Source organism: Chenopodium quinoa, unplaced genomic scaffold, assembly GCF_001683475.1.
Source record: "Chenopodium quinoa cultivar QQ74 unplaced genomic scaffold, ASM168347v1, whole genome shotgun sequence".
Taxonomy (NCBI): Eukaryota; Viridiplantae; Streptophyta; class Magnoliopsida; order Caryophyllales; family Amaranthaceae; genus Chenopodium; species Chenopodium quinoa.
The window spans coordinates 5,673,837-5,678,322 of record NW_018742763.1 but is presented as its reverse complement, the minus strand read 5'-3'; the positions used below and the strand labels follow the sequence as shown (position 1 = coordinate 5,678,322).

General features: G+C 31.2%; 2 non-coding genes across 2 annotated transcripts; one reads left to right on the top strand and one right to left on the bottom strand.

Moving 5' to 3' along the window:
- Nucleotides 1–410: 410 nt before the first annotated feature.
- Nucleotides 411–482, top strand: TRNAQ-UUG. Its single transcript has one exon. It is a non-coding gene; the product is annotated as a tRNA-Gln (tRNA).
- A 3,716-nt stretch (nucleotides 483–4,198) lies between these two features.
- TRNAQ-UUG lies at nucleotides 4,199–4,270 on the bottom strand. The gene has a single exon. It is a non-coding gene; the product is annotated as a tRNA-Gln (tRNA).
- Between the last annotated feature and the right edge of the window lie 216 nt (nucleotides 4,271–4,486).

The following is a 4,486-nucleotide window of genomic DNA, read 5'->3' as shown; positions in this document are numbered from 1 at the left end:
AAAGCGTAAGCCTCAGGTAATTTGGCGAATAAAAAACTACTCGAATAAAGGGCAGAATTAAGACAGATCAAACTAAAGATATTAAGCATAACAGACATTTTTTTTTATTGCATTTTGATTGAGTTATTGATAGAAAGAAAAAATGAAAGAAAAAGGGCCTTCTTTTTTTTTGAACTTACTCACTCAATCAAAAAACCTTCTACTCTCTGTCGAGAATAGAAGAAATTCTACTTTCATACAATATCTTAATGGAATTCTATGTAATGATCAATAAATTCATTTGAATTCTATACCTACACGTATCAAAATACTAACAACGGAATCGAATCCATTTTTTAGCTATTTGGGCTGGAATTGACGAACAATTAATAACAATATTAGTGTTTAGTAGTGTAGAACAGAAATATAAGTGGGGCGTGGCCAAGTGGTAAGGCATCGGGTTTTGGTCCCGCTATTCGGAGGTTCGAATCCTTCCGTCCCAGAGCCGGAGCATATGTAATTTAAGATTGCATTTTTCGGTTTCTAAAGTTTAATTCCTTCTGTTAATGATTGATTTTAATAAAAATGAATCTTTTTTTTTCCCATTTCATCAAATGAAAGGAAGATAAGTGTTCAAATGACACACGGATACAAGTGAATTCGTTGGAGATTTAGGCAAGATGGGGTTATAGATTACATACACTGATTTGAATTCCAAAAAAAGAGTGCCCTTAAGCATATATACATCCCCAATATATTTCTATATAATATATAAAAAGGGTAGTTATTTTTTTATTCATCCCGGCAAAGAAAGTTGATTTTCCAACCTATTATTATATTAAATTTTGATTTATTTTTTTGATTATTCATTTATTAATAAGGGTCGAGCTCAAAAAGAAACATGAATTTGTATTTCTTAGGGATATTTCCTTTATTTTATTGTAAAAAAAGAAGCATTCCATTACTCAAAATATCTTATAATAACTTAAGATATATTCCATACCCATGTATTGGTTGTTCTGACTGAACCAATGACTATTCATGATTTCATAATTGAATTAACCGCATACCGGTTCCAAATTTGGGGAATGTTATGGTAAAACTTTGTTTGAAACGATGTGGTAGAAAGCAACGTGCGACTTGAAGGACATGATCCGTTGTGGATTCTTAGTATCCATCATTCTCTAATAAAGGATGCTCTTGACTCGACATCCTTTGTTCTATTCCACTCGAACCTGCATTGTATTTTTTGTCGGGGTGGAATAAAACTAGTACATGATGGAGCTCGAGGAATAAAGTATTGAGCTATTTCTCAAGGGAAAAGAGAAGGGTCTAGGGTTAGTGTCAATCAATAAGCCGGACCAACTTCGTAAGTATATCTTTGACAGAAAAATCGAAAGGATAAAAAAAAAGTTTCAAATCCCAAAGGTAAATTGTTTATTGGAATTGCTAAAACCTTTTCGATAATATGATAATTATATATATCGTCGGGAATCTGACGTCCGTATGATTCTATTCTTTGATAGAACGAAATAACAAAAAGGGCATGTTGCTGCCATTTTTGAAAGTATTCCTAATCAACGAAGTAATGTCTAAACCCAATGATTCAAAAAAAAAAAGATAAAGATTTCCGGAACAAGGAAATACCTTTTTAATTGTTAATTGTCATAACACTTGGATTTGGATCATAATTTCGAATTCAAATCGATTCTAAATGAGATTAAAGGGTATTTGAGACTGCTCAATAAATGAAATGCAAGATTTTCGTTTGAGCTATTCAACTTGAGTTATGAGTATACAAATGATTTTTTTTAGGAAATAAAGAAATGAACAGGACTTAATTCTTAGTCTAATTCATTTGATGATTTTATGGGCTTATTTGATCGGGCATTCTAATTTATATATACCTAACTTTGAATCATTTTTCTCGAGCCGTACGAGGAAAAAACCTCCTATACGTTTCCAAGGGGGGTGTTGTTGATCTAATCTATCCCAATGAGCCGTCTATCGAATCGTTGCAATTGATGTTCGGTGCCGAAGAGAAGGAAGAGATTTGCAGAAAGTGGGTTTTTATGATCCGATAAAAAGTCAAACTTATTTAAATGTTCCTCTTATTCTACAGTTTCTTGAAAAAGGTGCTCAACCGACAGAAACTGTTTATGATATTTTAAAGAGGGCGGAGATTTTTAAAGAATTTCGGCTTAATCAAACGAAGTTCAATTAATCAAATAAAAAACAAAGATAATGCGGTTGTAGTTTGGTAGAACTTTTTTTCTTCTTTTTCTATTCTTGTAGATTTCTTATGTAGTGCCAATCCAACACAAAAATTTTCTTATATTATATATTTGACTTTTTCAACTTCGATTTCCAAATATATTATATATTGTATATATCGTATTTCTATTTATAATATTCGAATAATTCGATTAAAGAAAATCTTTATCATAATCATATATTTAAATTAAGTAAAAATAATATTAAATAACGAAATTCAAAAATATTAATATTTGTATTTTTTTCTATTTATATTGACAAGAGTATATTGAACAAATATAATTCAATTTTGAAGTCAAAATAAGTAGAAAAAATGAAATGGTTTATTTCGGTCTTAGGCCCCAAAAATAGGTTTTTTATTCAAGGGTGTGTTGGATTTTTTCCAATATAGAATTTGGATCCAAAAAATAGATAATAATATTTGGTCTAGAAATGTATTTTCTCTAAGAAATTTTTTGATTGTCATCTGATCTGTTTGCTTTTATGTTCGGAATCGATTCGAAAACTTTGTTTGGATTTTTTCCTAATTAGACGTTTTGATTCCATTCCATTTTTTTTATCTCGATTGTATCTACATAACATATCTATTTCTTTTTCGGGTTGCTAACTCAATGGTAGAGTACTCGGCTTTTAAGTGCGGCTAGAATCTTTTACATATTTGGATGAAGCAAAGAATTCGTCTACATCATCGGTAGAGTTTATAAGACCACGACTGATCCTGAAAGGAAATGAATGGAAAAAAGAGCATGTCGTATCAATATAAAATTCGGAGAATATTTCATATGACAATTAACAATTAAAAAGGTATTTCCTTGTTCCGGAAATCTTTATCTTTTTTTTTTGAATCATTGGGTTTAGACATTACTTCGTTGATTAGGAATACTTTCAAAAATGGCAGCAACATGCCCTTTTTGTTATTTCGTTCTATCAAAGAATAGAATCATACGGACGTCAGATTCCCGACGATATATATAATTATCATATTATCGAAAAGGTTTTAGCAATTCCAATAAACAATTTACCTTTGGGATTTGAAACTTTTTTTTATCCTTTCGATTTTTCTGTCAAAGATATACTTACGAAGTTGGTCCGGCTTATTGATTGACACTAACCCTAGACCCTTCTCTTTTCCCTTGAGAAATAGCTCAATACTTTATTCCTCGAGCTCCATCATGTACTAGTTTTATTCCACCCCGACAAAAAATACAATGTAGGTTCGAGTGGAATAGAACAAAGGATGTCGAGTCAAGAGCATCCTTTATTAGAGAATGATGGATACTAAGAATCCACAACGGATCATGTCCTTCAAGTCGCACGTTGCTTTCTACCACATCGTTTCAAACAAAGTTTTACCATAACATTCCCCAAATTTGGAACCGGTATGCGGTTAATTCAATTATGAAATCATGAATAGTCATTGGTTCAGTCAGAACAGCCAATACATGGGTATGGAATATATCTTAAGTTATTATAAGATATTTTGAGTAATGGAATGCTTCTTTTTTTACAATAAAATAAAGGAAATATCCCTGAGAAATACAAATCCATGTTTCTTTTTGAGCTCGACCCTTATTAATAAATGAATAATCAAAAAAATAAATCAAAATTTAATATAATAATAGGTTGGAAAATCAACTTTCTTTGCCGGGATGAATAAAAAAATAACTACCCTTTTTATATATTATATAGAAATATATTGGGGATGTATATATGCTTAAGGGCACTCTTTTTTTGGAATTCAAATCAGTGTATGTAATCTATAACCCCATCTTGCCTAAATCTCCAACGAATTCACTTGTATCCGTGTGTCATTTGAACACTTATCTTCCTTTCATTTGATGAAATGGGAAAAAAAAGATTCATTTTTATTAAAATCAATCATTAACAGAAGGAATTAAACTTTAGAAACCGAAAAATGCAATCTTAAATTACATATGCTCCGGCTCTGGGACGGAAGGATTCGAACCTCCGAATAGCGGGACCAAAACCCGATGCCTTACCACTTGGCCACGCCCCACTTATATTTCTATTCTACGCTACTAAACACTAATATTGTTATTAATTGTTCGTCAATTCCAGCCCAAATAGCTAAAAAATGGATTCGATTCCGTTGTTAGTATTTTGATACGTGTAGGTATAGAATTCAAATGAATTTATTGATCATTACATAGAATTCCATTAAGATATTGTATGAAAGTAGAATTTCTTCTATTCTCGACAGAGAGTAGAAGGT